The sequence below is a fragment of the Dunckerocampus dactyliophorus genome, chromosome 16, assembly GCF_027744805.1.
Source record: "Dunckerocampus dactyliophorus isolate RoL2022-P2 chromosome 16, RoL_Ddac_1.1, whole genome shotgun sequence".
In the NCBI taxonomy this organism is placed as follows: domain Eukaryota; kingdom Metazoa; phylum Chordata; class Actinopteri; order Syngnathiformes; family Syngnathidae; genus Dunckerocampus; species Dunckerocampus dactyliophorus.
The window spans coordinates 2,573,997-2,598,947 of record NC_072834.1 but is presented as its reverse complement, the minus strand read 5'-3'; the positions used below and the strand labels follow the sequence as shown (position 1 = coordinate 2,598,947).

Genomic DNA, 24,951 nt, shown 5'->3' with positions numbered 1-24,951 from the left:
TGACTGCAGTAATCAAACGCTATTACAGGAGACTAAGAGGGGCAGAGAGGAACTAAGAAGGCTGAGGCAGTACTTCAGAGACTCCCGCACTGTACTGTTTTTCGAGCGCACAAGGATATCTCAACGCTCAGCTTGGGGCATATAATCTATGGTTCATTTTCAGTTTTTCTCCCCACTATGACAAGCCATTTACAAGACGTAGCTTGTGTTGCTGACCCAGTTCTGAGTGGCTGCGTCTAGTGACAAGGCCCTGCCTCCCCATCAGGCCCTGCTCCTTGTCTAACTGACGACAACACCACCACCCTCTGCCTCCGTGAACTGTGAGGAAAAAAAAAAAAAATAGGTCACCCTGACCCACTTTCCTTCTTTTTTTCTTCCCTCCCTAAGATCGTGCTAGGAGTTCTACAGAGCATGATCGAGGGAGACAGTACAAGTGAGAGAAAGAGGCAGACAAAGAAAGAACAGGAGTTTCAAAGGCAGACACTGGGATGTTTTGGTGAGGTTTTCTTGCCCGACTTTACAATAAAGATGAGGATTTATCAGTCGGCCTGCTGTATGTTTGGCTAAATCCCCCCATGACTTCGAACAGCAACTGCAACTGAGGCTAAAGAGGGTTGCCTATATATATATATATATATATATATATATATATATATATATATATATATATATATTTTTTTTTTTTTAAACACATGCCTTCAAAGTAACTAGTTTGGAGGTATGGACTGGAAAACACAATGGGGCCACAGTTTGAGTCCCACTTCAAATTTGATATTAATACTTAAAACCCAAAGATTGTTCCATTTGTAGGGCCCTTTGATCTCCGCGGACGGATTCGCGGAATTGGCCAATAAAAATGGAATCTGCTGTTAAACACAGAATCACGCGGAAATTGATATGTGAATGACATCGTGCGGGGAAGGAATATTTGTGTGGGGAAGTTATTTCCCCGGCGGACCACTCAATCTCATCACAAACATTAGCCGGCACCGGCCCCGAACTTAACATGTCGAGACGGTGACCTGAAACACCGGCACAAGTTGCAGAAAAAAAACAACTTCAAAACTAATCTTTTACGAAGCACGAATGGAAGCTAGCGAGGTTCGCTTAGTTTAGCAGAGCACGCTAGCGCGGCTGTGTTTGAGTGACGGACGCTGAATGAGTTTTTTATAGTGTGTGTTTTTCGCTGCTTGTTAATGCAAACAAGCATTTTTCGAAGCCCGCTGACGTCGTGGGGACACACTTTCCACACAGAAAGCCCGGTATTAAAACAACTCGAAAAAGCTCCAACAAGGTTTTATGGTCTTCTATCCATGCTGTGACCATGCAGTAACAGGCACTTTCATGATGACATGCAATACTTACACTATTTTGCCATATTTTGGTCATTTTAAGCATTAGCGGAACTTCCTTCCTTCCTGGGCGCATTGATTTCACATAGCAACATGGAAAGGAATGCTAACTTTAACCAAACTCAAAAACAAAAACAGCAGCAGTGGCGGCAGCACCGATATCTAGCGTTACCTTTCGGTAGTGGCCTGAGGCATTGTGAGCACGGCTGTGACGCGCTGCGAGCGAGTGTATGGTGAAGCTAGTTGCTAGCCGGCTAGTAGCAAGCCGGTTTCGTGTGGCGAGGTGTCACTACGCCAATGACGCAGTTCTTTGGCGTAACAATGTTAACAATATAATATGCAGGTCACATTATTTAAATGAAGTGATTATTTAAATGAAAGAAAAGAGAAAGGCGTGTGTTCATGTCTCGCATAAGGATTGTGGATGATGGGCAAAATATAAAAAAAAAAGTGCAGTTTTGCCTTTAACCATCAGACATTCTCAAAATAAGAGCACTGAAAACAAGAGGAGAGTGTGGGGGATTTTGCGTGTGCAGAGGCTGACATCCCATTAGAAAAGTCATTGTTGCATTTCAAATTAAAACTGAAAAAAATGAATTTGGAAAATAAATGTAAGAAATAAAATAAGCCCCTACGATGTAGAGACCATTGGTCACACTTGGCCGGCAATAATTCCATGCCAACAAAGCTCCATTGCTTCCTGACCCTGTAGCTCGTCTATGAAGACCGTTTTTTTCACGATTGTCAAAAAAAAAAAAAAAAAAGTCAAACATTTTTTTTTTATTTTCCATCCGACAACTAATCCGTTCTCACAACCGCTGGCTTTTCAATGCATCAAGTCATCATTAAGATCCAATGTGATTTGCCTGAGCTACATACATTAGCAAAGGGGCTGGGACTTTTTTTACGCACAAAAGTTGGTGAACCCTTATTTATCAGGTCAACCCTTATGGAAAAGATATATATAAACCTTTGAAACTTGAAGGATATGAGGCTGGCTGGCTTGGTGTGGACTATTTGCATTTGCTGGAACATAAGAGGACCACCGTCTTATCTGCTGTTGGAACACTGCGAGGCTTCGTAGATGAGTTGCATTCCTGTTCATGTCTGCGGCTAGTCAAACGTTTGTGTTTACCAAGCCTGCAGTAATAACTGTGCATAACTGTGTCGAATCTCAACAAACTAAGCTTGTCGGAGCAGCAAGGGGTTAAACACCAACCCACCTCCTCATCTTCTAGGTAGCTTTTTATCATCTGCTACTCAGAATGCCGAAAGGGATCCTCCGCTTATTTAAATACGGCTTTTTTCCGTCATTTAACACCCATGGAGGTATGACATGTCATCCCAGAGAGGGAAAAAACCATGACCTTCTTGACTACACATGCATTATGGGGAAAGCTGAGCCAGGGTCTGTCCTGGTGGCATGACACTGGCCCCATTTAGGGTTGGGGCCGCTCATGATATATTACAAGTACAAATCACGCTAGCTCTCTCATGCAAAGCCAACAGTTACACTTGTTCGTGAAAGGCCTTTATAATCCCTCCATACATTAGCACGGCTCTCCTCAACTCCCCCATTCTTCTGGCACAGCTTTGGAACAACATGAGATAACTTTCAAAACTGAAAGCGTGGGAAACACTGAATAATCTGCAAATGGGACTTCTGAAACATCATAATCTGCATTTTTACCCATTCTTTAAAAAAAAAAAACGCAAAGTCAAATACTGATGTGTCAAGGCAAAAACGGGGCCTCGGTGTTAATCAAGGCTGGTTCATGCTCGCCTCGCTCCTTCTCCAAATGTATCCTTGATTCACGGCCGTGTGGACCGTAATGGCTGTGACTGGTCGGCTTTCCGGACGCCTGTGAGGACACCTTGTCTGATTTCGAATCAACAGTTGCAATAAATTGGGAGTTGTAACAATGATCTCTCCTCTGTCGTCATTATTCACTCTCGGTCGAGGACGGCAGCAAGCTAAATAGTTGACAAACGTCATGGTTTGTCAACTCAGCTCGATTGAGTGTGTTTGTGCTTGTTAATGTAAGCGAGCGTTTTACCATGCCCGCAGACGTGCAGGTTTTCAATGAAATAAGGACGAGTGGCACGTTTCTTTTTGCACCACATCCTGTCTAATTGTGCAAACAAAATAAGGGTGTCATAAAATATAACTTACATTACAATCACAATTGCATTGGTGACTATGTCTTCCTTAACCACAAGCACGGGCAAATGTTTGCAATGGCTGACATCCCATTGGAAAAGTTAGCCAAGCTACAGCCGCTTCTGAATTACTGGGCTAAATTGTCCAATGATGTATTACATCAACGAAGTGTATATGCAAATGAGCTGACGTCTGCATTGACACACAATGTCAACTTCAGAGTATTTCCGGGTTATATTTTTTTCGGCAATATTCAGACAATAACAAGGATGACATTGATTCAAAATCATTTTCATCTTTATTATGTTGTGTCCCTTGCTACATAACAGTCCAAACATCGCTCCCTCACTCTGTTCTTTCAAAAATGCATTAATGACTGCTGTTTTGTGGTTTACTATGGACTATTGTTAGTCAAATATACTGAAAAACAAGTTATATTTAGTATTCTGGCCACGAGGTGTCAGTAATGTTGCATAGATGAGACATTAACGTTCCCTTAGCTTACATTACCGTAACACTGCATGTACTGTAGGCTTCTTACTTTGTCCTTCTTCACCACTAGTTAGCTTGGTAGCTTGCTATGCTAGCGGCAGCTGTCTCCTGTTCCTGCAGTGATGCTGTAGCGTGCGCATGACAGTAGTGTAAAGGTGACCATAGGGGTGTTATTTCATGTCTACAGGGCTCTAATAATAGTCAAATTCCTATTTAGAAAACATATTTTCTATGCTGTATTCCATTTATTAATATTGAAAAACAAGCTCTTGATCGCTCATATACAAACAAAAATCATCAGCTTGCCTTATGTGAGCCCTGCGGGGTCTGTTTGAGCACCTTTGTCCCACCAGATGCTAGCGACTACATGTGTTTCTGTTTGTACTCATTTGCATCAGCAACAGTGTGACACTACTTTGAAAACCAGGGGAAGGTTGACCTGCTGCTAAAATCTCACCAGCCCCGTGCTAAGCCCTGCGTGCTAATGGTGACCCGGTACACACAGACGTTAGTGCCTCGGAGACGAGTGATGAAGCCCGCTGTTCTACTTTCCTCTGCTGCCAAAGATGCTGAACAACTCTGCGGCATCATACTTGGAAAAAGGTCTGGCAGAAAAGGCCACATAGAAAAAAATGTCTGTAGAAAAAAAGGACGCCAAGTCTGTTTAGTCACGAGAGGCTGGTTGAGGGTCTAGTTCCAGTTAAGGGGGTGGATGTAGGTCAAGCCCTGCCTCTTTATAAACACCAAGGTCAATGCTGAATGGGAGAGAGGGTGGCTTAGAATGAAAGAGGCTCTGGATAAACCACATTCGTCTGGCCACTATGCCAGCGCAGGACGTGTAAACACAGTTATAAAAGCGTGGCAGCTCCTCTCTGCCTGTACGTGTGTAGGTGTGTGTGCAAGGAGGAGATCACACACACATTATACAAGCTTTCCCGGGTTGTATTTCCTTTTATAACCTAAACTGAGCGACACTAGTACTGGTCTCTGTGGATTCTGTGCTGTTATACAAGACTGGCTTGAACGGAGGATGAAAATCAGCATACAAATGTTCCAAGTTTAAAGTCTGTCAATGCAGCTACAGTTTTTAGCGATGAGTATTGTTGTTGAATCGCATCTGAAAGAAATCGTAGTCCAGTAGTAAGACCAACATGATGTCAGCTAGTACAGTGGTTCTCCACTGGTTTGGCTGCAGGACCCACCATCACCCCTCAAATATCGGATTTTTACCGTAAAGGGACTGTTTGCAACACAACATGAGCTGCTTGTCTCGCTTCATGGCGTGCCCTCCTCCAGCAGATATCTGTAACTGTGTGTCGGACGAGAATGCACGTCAAGTCCCCACTCAATGTCGTTCCCCTCCAGCAAGGTGCATTCACGCTGACTTTTTTTTTTGGCCCAAGCAAAGACCCCCGATCTACTGAAAACGGCTCCGTGACCCACTTTTGGGTCAGGACCCACTGGTTGAGAGTCCCTGAGGTAGGGCCTATAAATGTTGCTATGGCACAACGTCTCCAGGCGACAATACGCCACTCAAAATGACACCTCCTTCAAAACAGGAGTTCAGAACATTCAGAGAGGTGTGTGCAACCTTGCAGCCTGATTGATTGAAAGCCCCCCACTGTCACGCAGGCCAGCAAAGTTAGACTTTATTTACATTTGCTGGATTTTATGACATGCAGATTGATACTTTTATTTAAAAATCATAAAAATGATTGTGTGTTTGTATGCAATACTCGCAGATGCAAGCAAATGTATTTGAAAATGAATCACTAAGTGTAGCCTACAGCAAGAGAACCTCTGCATAATGGCCGTACATACTGTAAGATAAAGATGAATCAAATTCTTTAATATTAAAGACAAACAAGATGACAATCTAGTATTCCCATTTTTCGGTAAGGAGCCTGTGGTTCAGTACAGAACCCAACCGTGACCTCAAAACAGAGGTACGTACCAAACCGTAATAATGTCAAATCAAAATGGGGTCAACAGCAGCGATGCATGCATTCCAATGTCTGGCAGGAATAACACCACCACACCTGTCATCATAAAGTTCATCAACAAAACAAAACTAGATCGCTGAAGCAGAGAAGCAAGCTGAAAAGGTGTAAACGTCTACATCAGCGACCACCTGGCAAAACGCAAAGGGGGCATCGCCAAGAAGGCACACAACTTAAGGAAGCAAGGGAAAAATCAAGGCAACTTGAAGCACAAACTGCTTAATCTACTTCAAGTTAAATGGGAGACCACAGAAAGCCAAAGTACTTGATGTCAAAGACATGAAGACACTGGACCAATATCGATATCATCATATATTATGCCTAGAGCCCTATCATATCCACATTAACAGAATTGGCCAATAAAAACGGATACTACAGTTAAATGTGGAATTGACACAACGTGTCGTCATTGTGAGAAGGAACGTTTGTGTGGGGAAATATTTCCCTGTCGGACCACTCATTCATAGCGTCATGTCCTCACAAAAACTAACGAGCCCTCGCCCCAACTAAACATGTCGACGTGGCCACCTGAAACACCGTCTAAGCATGCGGAAAAACGTCTTACGACGCGTGAGTGTAAACTCACGTACAGCGATGGCCAGTGGAAGCTCAAAGCAGATTAGCGTAGTTTAGCGTACCGTGCTGTGTATGGGTTGTGTTTTACTGCTTGTTAATCTAACAGAGTGTTTCAGGAGGCCCGCTGACTTCGTGCAAGTTGTGTGTTAAATAAGGACGAGAGCCACGCCACGGTTACAGGAGGCACCCGGCCCGTTTCACTTAGCAACAGTAAATGTGATTGCAATTGCATCGGCATCTGCGTCTTTCCTTAACCAAAAGCACTATAGTGCTTTTGGTTAAGGAAAGACATAGTTTGTTGAGGCTTTTTTAGCAATGTGTGCAGAGGTTGACATCCCATTAGAAAAGTTAGCCAAGCTACAACCGTTTCTGAAATACCAACAAAGTATTGCACCAATAAATGTAAGAATTTGTGCAACGGATATTTTATTCACCGACACAAAAAGCACACAATTTCATAGGGCCCCATATACCCAATACAACGTTAAGAAACGCATGTGATTATCATCAATAAACCATTGCTACATTTATATCAAGAAATTATAGATATCAAGTTTTTACATGGTCATTATTTTGACAGGGCTGCAACTAACTAATCTAATTTAAAAACCAAATTAATCGGTTGCTGATTTTTTTCTGATGAATCTTTTTTTGGTTGTTTTGTTTTAAAACCACACATTTTTAATTTCCGCCTCTTAGCAGCAATCCCTTTAAGAATGCATGAATGGACTTTTCCCTCCCCAAAATCATAGCAAAGAGGGCGTGGATGAGGAATTTCTCCGAGAAGTACAATCAACTGGCAAAACGTCACAAACACTTTCCTGCAAATCAACGAGTCACTGGCACAGACTACTACATGTGCATCGCCAATAAATAAATAAATAAACTTGAAGGGCAGGCTTTGCGTTTGGCATTGGCTCGTCTGCTTGTTTGTATTTGTAGTTGTACTTTATTTATCTCACAGCGGGGAAATTTACTTGTTACAGCAGCAAGCAAGATAAGCAAGTAAAGAGTACAGTGTAAAGAAATGCATATTGACTACAACATGGTTCAGGTGGTGCAGGTGTTATACAGCCTGACAGCGGTCGGTATGAAGGACCTGCGGAACCTCTCCTTCTTACACCGTGGGCGAAACAGTCTGCTGCTGAAGGAGCTGCCCAGGGTCAAACTGATGGTCAAATTGTGAAGCACATAGCAAGAGGATATGGCCTGCGCTGGACAGGCACAGCCATATTTGTAGTTTCACTGTTAGGTAAGGTCTTCTTTCATGGATGACTAAGGAAACGAAAATATAAGTCACATGAGAGGCTAAAATCAGGTTATTTACAGTTGTCAATTAATCGTTGCAGCTGTACTTTTAACACCCTCCCTTCCTCCACAAGAAGAGAACATGTAAGCAAGTGAAATATTTCAAGTGTCAACATGTGAAAGTCGTGTTGTGAATGACTTCTCAGTAATAGACACGAGGATTAAATAAGCTCTGCTCCTTCTTACTCCTTTTCGGACATGTTAAATTGTGCAAATGTAACCACGTGATGTAACATAACTTGTTAAAGGGATAGTTGGGATTTTTTGACATGAAGTTGTATGACATCAGCACTGTAGTCCAATAACAGCGACTTACCCCCCACCTGCTCTCCTAAGTCCATTTCTGGTCAGATTTCTGTGATGAAGAACGTAGTTCCACTTCCTGGGGACAATTAAGTAAATAATTTGGCTTCTCAAAACAACATGCGTTCAAAAGATTAAAACATTTGCATCACAAAAATGCCTTCTCAAAAAACTCAAACCTCCCAAAGCGCTCGGCATTATGTCCGTCTCCCGCCGTACCCCTGTGCACTGCCACCTGTGCGTTCATGTGTATGTGACGAAGACACTCGCATCTTCTTCCGCTGTGGAACACATACGTAAACAAGATGGCCGCAACGGTCTTCGTCACATATACATGAACGCACAGGCAAAAGTGTGCAGGGATACGGCGGGAGACAGATATATAATGCCGTTTTGTGAGGTCTGATTTTTTGGAGAAGGCGGCACCTTTTGAACACATTGTTTTGAGAAGCCGACCTCTTTACTTAATTGTCCCTAGTAACTAAGTATAACTACGTTCTTCATCACGGAAATCTGACCAGAACTGGACTTAGGAGACCAGGTGGGGGTAAGTTGCTGTTATTGGACTACAATGCTGATGGGGATGTCATACAACTTCATGTCAAAAAACCCGAACAATCCCTTTAAGCCTGTCTGAAACAAATAAACCATGCCATGCCATGCGGCGGACAGTTTTATGTATAGTGTATATAGTTGAGCCGCTCCACATACATTTCCGGTGTGCATACAGTTCTTCTATCAATACGGTCAACTTAGCCACATTGTACCAAGCAGCCGGGTCAAAGCCGTGTATGCCGCTTTCCTGTTTCAATAAGGTCAACTTGTGGTTCGACATTTTCTGTGGTGGCATCACACAAAAACACAACCTGTACAGAACTGCCGGAACATTCAACTTAGGGGGTTCAAGTGCATTCTGAAGGGCATTTATGTAATCATAACGAGATTTATCCTGATTTAGCCAGCCATTCGGTAAACACAAAGGTGTCAGACGTTAAAAATACTGACGCTCAGACAGTAGCACGCCCCGCGAGGAGACAGAAGGCCACTCGGGTTTAAACACTGGGGCAGCTGCTGGGAAAACGTGCACAAACAGTCAGCTAAAACAGTCAGCTAAAAGAGCCAGCTCACCCTGGGCATGAATTACTGTGGACACGAGACAAGCTTTTGCTGACAGTGACTGACAATGGAGACGAGGACTAAAACTGTGCAGTTGTAGTCAAATCAGGGCGAACGTTTGGTGCCTGGCATCCACCAAATAGACAGCAGGGCAAGGATTGTACAAGTCTGACACGGCTTCCACCATTTTTGACCTTCAGACTGATTACACAATTGAATGGCAGCGCTTACGGCTTCAAGCCTGCCGATATATCCATCTCCACCCCCTCATGCTTCTCGACATACAAGGTCGCAGAAAAAGGATAGGGGTGAAGGGTGTCACATGACTATCTCTTTCTGGAGAGTTACTTAAAAAGCCTCCTCAGCAATCAGGTCAAGGTTACGAACTAGCCCTTTTGCCAAAGGAAGTTGATGTGTGTGTGTGTAGTCTTTACATGTTCAACAATCTTACCTCCTAATAATTTGATTAGCCGTTTTAATCTTCCTGCTTAGTGGGCACTTTCATTCAAAGTCACTTACACGGTGGTTACTCTTGCACATCTCTTTCTCTTTCTGCAGCAAGATATTTACTTGATGAATCCAGGTTAATTGCCTTTGCTCAAGGGCAGAGGGTGATCCGAGCATGAGCCAGCATTCTTCTGGTCACCGGTCCATTTTGCCTAAGTAATAGGTCATATGGCTGCCTCAAGTCATCATCCTCTGCGCTCATCCTCTCAAATGGCCTCTTTGCTAACCTGCTTTTCGGTCTGTTTACTCTGCCTCTGGAATACTGGACATACTGAATACCGTCACCTCGCTAATGGATGGGCTGGTGGTTTACAAAAGGAGAGAATTGTGAGGGCACTCTTAAGAATTATTAGTAAAAACATACTGAAATACAAGTGATATGCAGTATTCTGGTCACTAGGGCGGCAGTAATGACACAATTATGAGGCGTTACCTTACATTACCTTAAAACTGCATGAAGTCAACCATGGCATGTCCGACAAAAAAAAAGTTTAATCATGACAGGGCGAGTGTAACAGATGCGCAAGTGTATGTCGGCCTGCGCTGAACGTTGGGTTGACAGTCCGGGCTTTTGGCCTGATAGTCAGCGCTCTCGTCACCCATTCCGAAGGTCGTATTGGAGACCCAGAGCGGGCAGCGCGAAGCAGGCGGGTTACACTCGTGCAGTTGGGATAGACTGCAGGTCACCCTGTACCCTAATGAGGAAGCAGTATGGATGGATAGATGCCATCTAATTTGCTTATGTACAAGACTAAACTCTCAAGTACAAAGATTTTTTTATGCCTAATTGTACTTTTTTGGCAATGGAAAACAAATCCCGGTGGCACATCCACACCCATGCTGCATATGCATCCCTGCTCCGTCCTTATCCCCTCCCTGCCCTACTGTGTATCATAGCCATCATTCATAAATTCTGAAAACTCTTTAGTTAATTGCTTGGGTGAAATTTAATTTCAAACGAAAGCTTTTAAAAGAGAAAGATATAATGAAGTTGCAGGGATTTCTGTCCCCCTGCTTGTCTGTCGCGGTGGGGGGGGGACATGAGCTGTTCTGTTCTACTGTACACCGCACTGCTCTGTGTCAGGGAAGACGTGCGCCCATGTTTAAAGCAAAATGTTACATAAAGCCGCCTCCTCTGCACAGGCTTACTGCACCAGACGCTGTACCCTTGCCTCGGCTGCTCAAGGTTCCCAAAAGGAGGCTGTTAAGAAGTTGGGAAGGACAGGGCCCTGTGATAGCCTGCAAAGCAAGGGAGGGGAGGGCGCAGTTTCCTGTGACAGCCTTGGACTTTGAATTCAGCACCAGACAGCCGTAATGCATCAATCCCTCAACTTACAAAGACAAGCCACTAACCTTGACGAAGCCAGGGACTCTTCAGGAATGAGTGGCATTTTCACTTACCCAACAACTCCCCTTCACTCCTGCCACATGAACTGGTTAAAATAAGACAGTTTAATAACAGTCTGCCTCAGTCCTTGGACTGTGTGACCCATTGGTGCAGCCTTCGAACCCAAAACCTGCTTTGTCCGCAGCCCATCACCACACTTGGGATTATCGCAGAGCTGCTCGGATGCAGTGGATACGACAAAGACAAGCATCATTTTGCTAAGTACATCCTTTACAAAAAGCAAAGGAAGACGCGACACAGGCCAATGGTGCCTCCTCCTACCTCTGTGTCTGTCCTCATTCCCCATGCAAGCCACCCACTCTGTCAGGCCTGTGACATTAGCCTGCTTGTGGTAACGTAGAGACCTTCCCCTTGTCTGACTGCAGCCGACTCACCACACTGGCAGATAACCCGTCCTTCGACAGCCCGAGGGCAGCAGCTACAGGAGAAGCAATGGAGGTAGTCAGTTCCACTCCACTCCCTTGCTGTGTCCACACCAGCCCCACCAGGAGGAAGCTGGGTCAGCTCGTCTCATATCACAGAGGAAGTCCGCAGCTTCTTTCTAACTTCCTTTAGTCATAACAGAGTGTCTCGGAAAGTAGAGTTCAGATGCAAGTACGAGGCCCGCTTCCCTTGTCTGATGCTGATGCTTCGTTAACAAGTCACTTACTTGACCCGCACGCTCTTGCTCTTTCATCAAATTAGTGAGCCATTATCCAGCAAAGTCTAAATAATTCAAGACAATTTCAATCAGCAGCGATCAATGGCTGGGGATAATAGAGGGGCCTGTCATTGCGGCAAGGCCAAGGTGAAGCATGCAAGCAGCGGGGTTGAGAGTTGGAGGTGAGAGTGAAGGGAGTGATGGGAAGCCATTCAACAGATGAGCCCTGGCTTGTATCGCTCTCATGGGTTGCAGCGGAAGCGTCTATATTCCTCACGTTTCCTTCTCCAAGCCCGCATTCAGGAGCGATGGCTGTAAAAACGCATTTAGTCGTTCCTGCCTTGTCATCAAAATGAGTTCCATCGACTTTGGTCGCCTTCTGTTCGCGACAGGAGACAGGACCATCGTCTGTGAATGTGATGCCCCCATAGCTGAGGACCTTACAACAACACCATCTTCACAGCAACAAGAGGTCGGTCTCTAAAACAGCACACAAAACAATATTATTTCACTTCAATTTACCTCTGAAGTGATATTTGCATGGATTTTGTCCCTTGTGCATTCAGAGAGAATAATACAATCGTCCCTCGTTTATGGCGGTTAATTGGTTACAGACCTGATGGCGATAAACAAATTTCCACAAAGTAGGATTATTTATTTATAAAAGGAGTATTTTTGTAGTTAAGAGAAAACCTTCTAAGTATGGTTTTAGCATTATTAGCGCCATCTAGACATGGAATAACAAGGTTAGGGATATTACAGATACATTTCAAGGTGAACCTAAAATGTACTACTGTATGAACTTCAACGTGAACTTAATTTGAGCTTCTCAAATTGTGAATGCACATGTCCAACATGTTCAATACTCAACGAAGAACTTGCTGTTCTCTAACATAAAAGTTGTGCACATCCCTAACTTTTTGTGAGTATAAGCCCTATGTCTTAGACATAAATAAGACAAATAGAGACAATAAGATAAATAGACTCACACATTAGTATTGACAGCATCGGTGGCAATTGTCTCATCAATGTAACGCTCCTGACACCTAGTGGCCAGTGTAGAAGAATACTACTGCAATGGCGCAGTGAACATTCACACAGGAGCTGCTGCCAGCCACAACTCACGCCAGTCACCGGCACTCTCCACACTGCTAACCATGCTAACTAGGGGTGTCACGAGTTCCCATGGGATTAAAACGTGACAAGATTTCTCCTTCAGAAAAAAAATGTCTCACAGGCACAAGGCCTGGGATGATAACAAATAAATTAATCAAACAATTAATCAAACAATAAATGAAATTAACTTTGCCGGAGAAATTTTGTCAATATTTGAATCTGACGAGATCTTGTGACATCCCTAGTAATGACATAACAAAGCAATTGCCCACACTTGCCCATGAAATGGCTTTTGAGTCCATTGTCCAGTTACTTCTGGTGTCTTTTAAAATTGGGTGGCACATGTTAAGGAGCTGAAGATCCTAAACCCTTCATCCAATTAGAATGTGGCTAGTCTCAAATCAAGGGTGAGAGTCTACACTTTATGTTCATGCCCGTTGTATAGCTGTAATTTCAATGTTTCATTAAACAGGTTAAAAAAAAGCAAATGGACCTATCTGAGACCACATTTTCCAAAAAATGTTTTGGTCGATTTCCAATTGGTACAATCTTTGGGTGTTCAAATTTCAAAAGGACACTCATTCAGTATCTAAATCTCAGAACAGTAACAATAAATGAACATACTTACGGCTTACAAATAATGTTATTCAGCCCCAAATAACTTGTGAAATGAGCTGTAGGTCAAAGGGCCTTTGGTTTGATTCCCCAGAGGGATTTAGGAAGAGGAGAATACGCTTCTGTTCCTTAACATCCAACTGTAAGTGTCCTTGAACAATGTATAGTGGCCAAAAAACACTGTTGGGCAGCTCCCAGGTCGGTAATAAATCAAAAACTGCAGTAAATGCCTTGACACGTGTTCTGGTAGATTGCACATTAATACATACACACACACACACACACAGAAAGCCTCTGTAATCAAATAGCATGATGCCACCCCCCATTTCCTGGTGTCCATCAGTTGGCATGATGCTGAATAAAAAAAAACACTATGGTAAAGGAAGGAAAATAAACCATTTTAAACAAGGGTGATTTTCCATTGCTAGAATACATGTCATGTTTTCAATCTATTCAGTAAAACTTCAAATACATCAAAAATACATGAATACTACTACAATGCAATGCAACAGGTGCAGTAAGTGTATTATGTGTATCACCTGGCAGGAACATTTGATAACATTAATGCGGCAACACCTTCTACTGTGTAGGTGTGGCGCAACCTGTTCACCCTGGGTCATAAACACATTATAATGGGACTGTGAACGCAGCTTGTTGTTGTTCCAACTCCGTTCAGTATGGCGGCATCCTAACTATGATTACTCAGATACGCGCCTAGTCTGCCGGAGAATTAGAAGACGTAGTAGCACGAGGGATCAGTGTTGCCAACGTAGCAACTTTGCTATATTTGATGAGTATTCAGACCCCTCTAGATTCTAGCCACAAATCACGTGACTTTTTCTGGCATTATTGGATGCTTTTGGAGACTAAAATGAAAGCATGTATCGCTCTTGCCTTCACCTCCATCTAAAAGCAATCACTGGCGGCTCCGTCTTGCTTGGGACATACAAGTTACATTGGAATACATCACATAGTACAATTCACAGCTCCACATGTCCAAAGAGGAGTAGGAAGAAGCAAAGCTTATTTAGTCCTACCCCCCGTGTTTCACATCAATTACAATACATTTGTTCACTTCCTGTATTCCTTGTCAATTTTAAATACGCAGGAAAGTGGACGGGCTGCAACTAACGATTCATTTTCTTAGTTGATTAATCTGAAGCGTGTTGTTTCGATTAATCGAGTCATCAAATAAGCCCTAGTCTGACCAAATCAATATGAATGAGGTAAAAATGTTGCATTACTGTTTTTCAAAGTCAAAGCTGAATATCTCGTTTTTTCTGAAACACAAAGATGATAGGTCTGCTTTCATGGATGACCAAGGGGAAAAAAAAAAATCACATTTGAGAGGCTGAAATCTGAGGATGTTTACATTTTAAAATCTAAAACTGATTAATCGCATTCCAAAATAGCTGTTGATTCATTGGATAATCCATTCATCATCAATTCATTAATTAAGCCTAGTCACAACCGGTCGTACGGGCTCCTTTAAGTGCAAAACAATGCAAGAAACGCATGGACGTGCTGATTTCGTGCCGCGGACCGGCCGCAGAGGTTCTTTGTCATGTCAAACTCGACGGGCGTTTCTGTGTTTTTCCAGGTTGCAAGACAAACTTGCACACTTTGCACGTGTACATTTTGCTCATGTCAGATTTGGGCAAAATTTGTACGTCGCACTTGCAGACTCCTATGTGTGTCGTGCGCCATATGTGCACCCCACATACGTAATTACTGTTTGGATATTTCGTACGTCCTCCATGCGTGTCGAGATCTCACTCCTTCGTGGTCAACTACAACAACTACATTCTCCACAAACACCTAGACTTCAATTATTGCCGCTCTAATGTCATCTACCCCTGGAATAGTAATTAAAGACAATGTTGGGTTTGACAGCTCACCCAAATTGCTGTTGTTTTGGTTCAAACACAGCCGTGTTTCATTGCAAATGTATGATGTATGAATGAATTAAGTGTTGACCATTGAGCAGTTCTAGAAACATTTTCCTAATTGTTTCACAACCGACTAACCACACAACTTCTTAACGTCGACATATTAGTGTACATCCCTCTCTCTGCTCAACGTGGATAGAAACACGGCAAACAGGGCAAACTGACCAATGACAGTACCCCCGCTTCAATTTTCTGCAACATTCCTTGTGAAAACGTGCACAGCAAATCGGCTTTGTGACTATTCAGCAACCTTCCAACATTTAAATGCTCTGTGGTTGCGTCGCAGGCCACTGAACATCACTCAGAGGAAACTTGGGTTTAGTCAAATCAGGCTATCGCCAACACACAAGCCTCTACGACACAGCCGCAAGAGCCCATCCCGACTTTGTTTGTCTGTGGAACTTTCACACGCAATTTCGCAATCAGAATGACCCACATGATGACATGAGCCTGGTGTGGCATAAGAAAATACCTGCGGGACAAGTGACACACAATGTCGGTTGTGAAAACTTCACACCCCAGGCCTGGCATTGCAAATACTCTTTTATTACCCAGGCACTGTCTTGCCTCTTGCTACAGCTCTGATACCACCTCCAAGGCTGGAATTGTCAACTTTGGTGAGACTACAGACCACTCAAGAAGACGAAAACCTGCAGAGGGCAGACTGAACAACCTTGACCATCTTGTTTAAGTTCAGGTCAAATAATTAAGCAGCTTAAATGCTGACAAAAAGAAGAGGCTAAATGGAAGATACAGTTCCCCCCACCCCACGGTATTTAAACTCGACTGCGCCGACGTTGGCTTTCATGAAATGAACACACCGTTCTCTTTGTAGTGTTTTATTCCAACATCCTGCTGCTGCTTTGAAAGGTGCCCTTTTCAAACCTGAGCCAAAGATGTACTTTGCCTTTTTTTTTTTCTCCCTGTAACCGCTTGCAAACCTCAGCCGTGTGACCTTTTTCCTGTGAGCCAAAGTGGAATGAAGCAACAGGGCATGGAAGAAAAAGCAACACCCACGCAAAGGCCATTCAAAGCCATGTTACTTTAAACCATGCAAACCTTTTAATGCACTCATACATGTCACCATGACATGACAGTATGTGTCAAAACAAATACATCAACTGTTATCAGTTACGGGGCTTTTTTTTTATTCAATGTATATTGGACGTTCTAAATACAACATACATGATAAATACTGCTGAAAGTGTATTTACAGTCACTCCTACTGCTGGACTTTGGGGTAAAAACATGAAACGGACTCCAACCAATCTAAGCCAAAATATAAATGTAACATATGAATGTCAAATAGTATAAAGTGTATTTTGCTCATTTAGCACATGACAAATGCTTATTTAAATTTAACACTGGTCCATTGGTGACACTGACGTTCCACCACAAACACACAGCCCGCTGCTTTATTGATACGGACACAACAATTACACTGATGCACACGCAATTTCAATTTTAAAAAAAAGATGATTTTACACACAAAACACGTCTCGTGAGGGCCTACTTTATTGTCTATACACATAGCGGCTTTATAGTCAACTACATGCTACATCCTTGACATCCTTAGGATGAAAGACCGTGTAAAAAGACAAAGCACCCCCCCAGGCCACGTCCTTTGTGTGTAAACGTATGCATTAATAATTACATTAAGAGTGTTTTATTTCATAATAATAACGTTGTAGGACATGAGTCTCCTACCTGCGGTGTCATTCGGAGACGCGCATTAATATTCGACACAGGCAGCAAAATCCATTGAGTGTCTTGTCACTTCTCCAACGAAACAAACATGTTGGAAATATCAAAATATGAAAACAATAATGAAAATATAGTCCACAAACGCCTCCTCTGTGCTTCGTGTTTCAGTCACGCTGCGTCTGTCTTGTGTGAGGATTGCTTACTGGCGGAGTCGTCTTCTTGGAGGACTGGGAGGACTATTTAACACTCCGCCCTCCGCCTGTGTGACAACACCCTTAAAGGGGCACTCACTTCACTTTAAATCCTATGAGTCTTTTTTAAGAACATTATTTTAACATATCCTCACTTAAAACATCATTTTATGACGTTTTTTATTAAGATGTCACGTTGTCATGACGTTTGACACACAACACAGCAACAGCGCGCATGAAACAACCGTGACGTCATCGTCTCATCATCGTCATCATCAATAACAGTTGTTTTAAATGCTCAGGTTCATGTAGCTGATTGGAAAATGCATCTGTTGGGTTAACTTTACATGAAAACACATCTAACATGCACTGCACATGGTAAAATGGCATACCGTACATTATCTTAAATAATATAACAATCAAAATAATAGAAGTCCAGCCTTCAGCCTGCATGAATGCACATCATTAACAATCACAAACCCCTTATTCTTTCAAACTCATTTTATTTTTTAAATTCTATACATATGTTTTTGTATTTTCTACTTATATTTATGTCCACATAATAACACAGAATTATAATTGTGTTTGTTTTAATCATTCTTTAAAAAAAAAAATTCGATACAGTACATATGAAAACCTGCATAATGTACATTGTAATATTATATATATTACATATTTTAATCATTTTTTTAAATATAGTAATATACATACGAACATATGAATGTATACTGTAATATTATATATTTTAATCATTTTTTTCATAATATTGATGTACATAGGAATAATGTACTTTATATATATCTTATAATTATAATATTAATATGATAAAATGATCATTATTTTATAATGTACATTACAATATGATATCTTTTAATCATTCTTTGGTATGATCTTCATGTAGCCTACATACTGTACGAACAGCTGAATGATGGAAGTTATATTATGCTTTTTAATAATTCTTTTTTCAATTGCATGCTTCTACAAATAAATGTATATTGTAATATTATATATACTAATAATTATTTTAAAAGATATATTCATATGAAGAATGTACTTTATAATATTGGACCTTTTAATCATTCTTTTAAAGAAAATTCATATAAATATGAAAACCAAACACTGAATAATGTGCATTGCATGTCCATCCATCCGTTTTCTATGCCACTTACTTACCCTTGTTAGGTTTGCAGGGGTATGCTGGAGCCTATCCCAGCTGACTTTGGGCGAGAGGCAGGGTACACCCTGGACTAGTTGCCAGCCAATCGCAGGGAACATACAGACAAACAATCAGTCACGCTCACATTCATACCAATGGACTATTTAGAGTCGCCAATGCATGTTTTTGGAATACTGGAGGAAAGCGGAGCACCGGGAGAATTGTCACCTGGTCATTTATAGTCGACAGACAAAAGTTTTAATACCAGACAGTCGAATTACGACAGTGAGACAGCGTTTCACTAAAACACAGCGCGTAGCGAAGTGGTATTTATCATACGCTGCATGAAAATGACCAAGAAAGACGAACAAATGGTCCTCAAGGCGCTGAGGCGTGAATGCGTGTCACTTAAGTGTGAAGTCACTGACAAACAGCAGATGTGTCCACGGATTCTTCGTCACCTCGGATTGTTTCAGAGTAATCCCGCCGCTATGCTGCAAATGCTTTCAAATTGTGTCATGTCAACATGGCCTTGAAAGGAACACAACTACATCGCCTATTTATTTTTATACACGCTTTTCAAATGGGAGTGTGCGCGTGGGGGTGTCAAAACAGTGTTTCATTGTGTTGTTTTGTTGTTGTTTTTTTTACAATTTGGGTGCGTTTCCAGCACAACGACAAAGTGTGTTCCAAGTCCTGACTCGAGCGGTGTACATAAAAAGTCGCTGATGCTGCACTTTCTTGTTGCACCAAAGTGTTGAAGACTTTGTTTTGCTGATTAATAAGATCGGCCTCAAGTTAGACGAGCATGACTGGTTCAGCAATTTGGACGCTCTCTCACCTTGTAACCTTTGCACTGGACTGACCTTTCATCTTTGAACCCTGAGCAGAATGCCACATGAAGGAGATACAATGTCCGCCCTTTCATTCCGCCCCCCCCACCCGCCCACCTCGACATGCTGACTGCTTTGCCCTTCAGTCTTTTTCCAAGAAATGACACATTGTGTTTACGAAAGAACATTTTGTGACCTTATTCATTGAATGTGGCGGATTGTGCAAAGATGTTAACAGGAAGCTTTTAAAGCGAATCTTATGAACTGTTTGCACAATAAGATTTTTTTTAGTGAAGTAGATGATGCGACAGTCTATGTGTTTATTTGCTTGATATATAGTGTATACACCTGTAACCATGGCCTCAATGTTAATGTTCATATATTGCCACAGTGGTCCTCAACTGGTGGGTCGGGACCCAAAAGTGTGTCACGGAACCCTTCTGGGGTAGAAATAAATTAACTATATAGAAGACTGGAAGCTACGTTTCCGTCAGACTACCCCAGCGCAGCTGCGGCTACAGATGTAGATTACCACCACCAGTGTGTGACTGACGAGTGACTGAATATTGGGTTCGCTTTGGGTGCCTTGAAAAACTCTATGAAAACCTAATAATAATATTTATTATTATTATTATTAATAACAATCCCTCGTTGATTGCGGTTAATTGGTTCCACAAAGTAGGATTCCTTATTTATGAATGGAATAGCTTCGCAGTTAGACCTGTTTGCGACCTTCTAAATATGGGTTTTAACATGATTAGAGCCCTCTAGACATGAAATAACACCCCTATAGTCAACTTTACACTCGTATTACCTAATATAGGGTATATAATGCTATAAAATAAGACATAATATACTGTAGACTCACGCATGTTAGCATTGGGGGAGTTCTCGTTGTTGTTCTTTTCACTTCCGGTTTCTGCACAGTACTTCCTGCGGTGGCTATTATCTCATCAATGTAACATTACTGACACCTAGTGACCAGTGTAGAATACTATATATCACAACGTGTCTGTGTTTGCCTTATATTTGTTTTTTTTGCTCACCCAGTCATTTTACTGCTTGGAAATGCTTAATTTAGAGCAAAAATATGTACAATTTGCTTAAACGAGCATATTTTTGACTAACAATAGGCCGTCATCAACAAACAAAACAGCAGGAGTTTAATTAATTTGAAAACTGTGATTAATCTTATGGAAAAAAAAAACATTTGACAGCCCCAGTATTTAATTATATTCATATATTTATTATTATTTGATATGAATATATATCTATTTTGACTTAATATACTTTATTTGTGTTTTACACATGCATTTGTCAAGAGTACAGGGTGAAAGGGTGCTCTGGCACCGCGGCGCAAACAGAAGATAGTTTACATTGAGACGCCGGATTGTCTCACATTAACCTTGCACCTTTGACCTTTCCCTCCCGGGGTTTCAGTCACAGTGACTCCTAGGATGTCAAGCCAAGCAAGGGCGTCTTGGGGAGGAGGCAGGTGCGAGTTGCGGAGGAGGAACCTTTGCAAGTCACACCACACTGTAACCTTTGAACTGCAATCAGTGTAGGACAGTTGTCACATTCCACACCGACTGCGGCTTAGCTTCACATCGGTGACACACGGGAGCAAACCAATATCTGCAAAGACACACACGACACGCAATGAAACAAATGACACACCCGTGCGTTATTGTTAAAGAAACACTGACATTGGCTTGTCTTTCAGACCCAGCAATGTGATGAGTAGATTATTCATTAACAAGCGAAACTGTCTTTATTGGTCCAAGTGAAAAAAAACAACCAACACATATTTGACCTCTATACAAAATAAATAGACAAGAGTGATTAGGACTGGATTATGGCGGACATGCGAAACAGCCATCTCCGTCATCTGGGTAAATATTCTACTTTTGCCCTTGAAGTGTGTCAGAGAGATTAAACTGTGCCTGATAGACAATTCTTGCAATGCGCTGTGGCGTCGCTCTCAATTCACATTATTTATCTGTCTGCAGAGTCATCAGCACAATCACCAGCGTCATCTGTGACTGATTTCCTGAAACAAGTATCTCGCCCGGCGGTGTTTTTACCTGAAATTGTGAATCGGACTTCACTCTGTTGTTATTCCACCGCCTGCTCGATCCAAACACACATAACAAATGATGATATCATGACATAACACTTTCAATGTGCTAAATTGTAAACTATACAGCTTTGTGTTTGAGTTGGAATCATGAAGTCCTTAACGAAATGTTAAGAGCGTAGGAAACATTTTGGAGTTGCTATCATGTGACTATACCAGGATATGGTTTCCCCAAAATACGTGGGTAAGCTAGCTCATTGACAAAAGCTTTTTTTTGCCATTAAAGCTCATTATAAAGCCATTTAACATTTGCAATGCTTTAATAGGGTGTCAGATATTTTTAACTCAACTGTTCGTACTATATTTCTTGAAATCTATCAATATAAAACAGGCTACAAAACATTTTGGACTAGGTGTCATGTGACTATCCCAAAATAGGGTTTCCCCAAAATGGCGGCGTCTCAGGTAAGCTAGCTCATTTCCAACAGCTCATTTCAAAGCCATTTAATAATTGTAATGCTTTAACGGGATGTCAGATATTACAACTCAACTCAACTGTTCTAACTTTCTTCAATTAATTCATATAAAAAAAGGCTACAAAACATTTTGGAGTAGTTGTCATGTGACTATCCCAGGATATGGTTTCCCAAAATGGCGTTGTGTCAGGTAAACTAGCTTATTTCCAAAAGCTTATTTTTTGCCATTAAAGCTAATTTTAAAGCCATTTAACATTTGTAATGCTTTAATAGGGTGTCAGATATTACATCTCAACTGTCGTACTATCTTTCTTAAATTAATTCATATAAAACATTTTAGCTGTAGCTGTCATGTAACTATCTCAGGATATGATTTGCCCAAAATGGTGGTGTGTCAGGTAAGCGACCTCATTCCCAACATCTTTTTTTTTTAATTCACAGAAAACCTACTGCAAAACATTTTGGAGTAGTTGTCATGTGACTATCCCAGCGTATGGCTTGCCCAAAATGTCGGCATGTCAGGTAAGCTAGCTCATTTCCAAAACTTATTTTTTTTGTACATTAAAAGGTCATTTTAAACACATTTAACAATTTAAAAATATTACAGTTCAACAGTTTCAACATATTTCTTCAATGAATTGACATGCTGTAGCTGTCATCAAGGGCGGACTTACCATTAGGCAAACACAGGCAATTACTTGGATTTAAAGTACAGTTTTAGTCTGAATTCACATGCTTAAAGCTACATGAAAATGTCTAATCTACCATGATCATTTCAACCAAGGACGCTAAACAAACCGCCTGGCCCTTTTCAGAAGAATTGCATTGTGGGAAGTTGAGTGTCTGTTTATCTTTCTCTCTTTCCTCTCTCTGTCTGCACCGCCCATTGTTTTCTGTGTCCCAATTCGCTGTGGACTACTGTCAATCAATCTCCTTCATGCCGCCCTGCCGTGTTTCCTGTGTCATCGCTAGCTTGCTAGCTTGTAAATGAATCTTCGGTTGGAAGGAGGACTGCAGCAATACAGTATGTTTTAACAAGGATACAAAAACGCCACAGTACAACGGAACGGCGCCAGGACTAAAAGGCACGGTCACAGGAGTGAAATACACATGAGTGATTTAATAATTTCTTGTGTCCCACCTTTAGTTTGATCATTAAAATTCAAACGAAGGTTTAAGCAAGGGAGAATGTGAGAAAATGTTATTGCCTGTCTGAGAAAATTGTGTAAAGGGTACAGTGAGGGGTTTTACAGCCTTAAAATACACAGTAAATATTTATTAAAATATTTATTTACTACGGGCTATTTTGGGAACCTATACCCGCCGATAAACGAGGGAACGCTGCATGGAACAGAGTGAGCACAGAAGTCAAACAATGTTCTAATGTGGGCCAATTTAAGAAAAAGTGAATGCTGAACCACAGTGTTTGATCTCATTTATCCTGAATGTCATCACTAAATAAGACATTTACCATCGATTACATTTGTATCTCTTTATCATACAAGCTTCTTCCAAGTATACTCATGATACAATGCTTCAATCATCTTCATTCCTTTATAACGATTTAAGGGATTATACATGCTGTACTCATTTATCATCAAACAATGCTTCTGTTAACGCCTTCATTTCACTATTTGTATTGATATAGGTATTATTTAGTGCCAAATTGGGGCCCTAAGCAGCATTTTATTTGGAAAATCAAGAGAAATGCTGTATTTTTTTTGGTATAAGTGTGAAAGTATGTGAAAACAGGTCACGGCATATGCGTGCTTGTCCGTCTGTGTTTGAGCGTGTGAGAAAGTGGACATGCGTGAAGAGAAAAGCAGACCAGGACTGTGTCATGTCCTACTGCACATGCACTGGCCCTGCATCTTGTTGACCCAGTTGGTGCTCTTTGACTAATCCCTGGTGATTCTGCGGGTGGTCCGGGAGGAGCTCTCCTCCAGTTTCCTGCACATTTAAATATCAGATGGCAAAGGCGGGGCTACAGAACTTCCAAGGGATTTGAGTGATTGGCCTGCCAACTCAGCATGGAACATTTTCCATCCACTTGGCGCACATAACAGCAAGAGCCCGACCGATATGGGATTTTATGGGCCGATGCCAATGTTGGTATCGTTGGTAAATATCCAATACATCGGCCGATATCTGATATATTTCTGTTTATTTAGACCACACGTACAGGCTTAATAAAGACTTGTTGTGATGTTTGGAGTGTCCGAGAAGGCATCTTGCGGTCGTGACAATGAGGAAGTGGAAGTGTTTGTGGAGATGTGTTTGTGAGTTGGAGATCCATATATGGTGTTGGAACTGCACTGCTGTTGACGTGTTCAGGTCAGAATGAAGTTACAAAAGAGCGCCAGAGCCTGTGTGACTGTGTGGGGACGCTGCACTGTGCTTCCGTCTGCCGTCATAACAGAGAGGTGTGGCCTGACATCATGCGCATGCGTAAATTATGCTAAAAAATGTAATGTAACTAATTAAATAAATTAGTTACCGCCGTTAACATTATTTTTGACAGCCCTAATTTTGATATGTTTTGACGAATAGACCATAGTCTGCCACGAAACAGGAATCATGAATGAATTTATTAAATTCTGAAAAAACACGATACAGCGAGGGAGCGATAATCGAACCGCCATATTGCCAGGGACGACTGTATGAACTTTGGCCTTTTTTGCTGTTTGTTTGTTTTTGCATTTTCTAAATGACTACTATGACTTTGTTTTTCCCCAACTTAATTTTCCAAAAACTCTTTGTTTTGTTTGTTTCTCATAATATTCCGACCTTAAAAAAATAACACATTTAATCCAGTATTTCGACTCTATGTTACTAAAATGACATTATTTTTCCTCATTATATATGATATATGATGATATATGATGAGTTTATTCAAAAAATTGAATACATTTGAATACAACCTTTTTTCTCCATATTTTGACCTTAATTATAAAATTACAGCTGTTCTTTC

General features: G+C 41.6%; 1 protein-coding gene across 1 annotated transcript in view; it reads right to left on the bottom strand.

Moving 5' to 3' along the window:
* Positions 1-17,483, bottom strand: part of nrip1b (nuclear receptor interacting protein 1b) — a 46,158-nt gene extending 28,675 nt beyond the window's left edge. Inside the window, exon 1 of the mRNA XM_054756142.1 lies at positions 17,251-17,483. The gene's annotated coding sequence lies outside the window, so the exon portion shown is untranslated. The remainder of the gene's footprint in view (positions 1-17,250) is intronic.
* Positions 17,484-24,951: the final 7,468 nt, after the last annotated feature.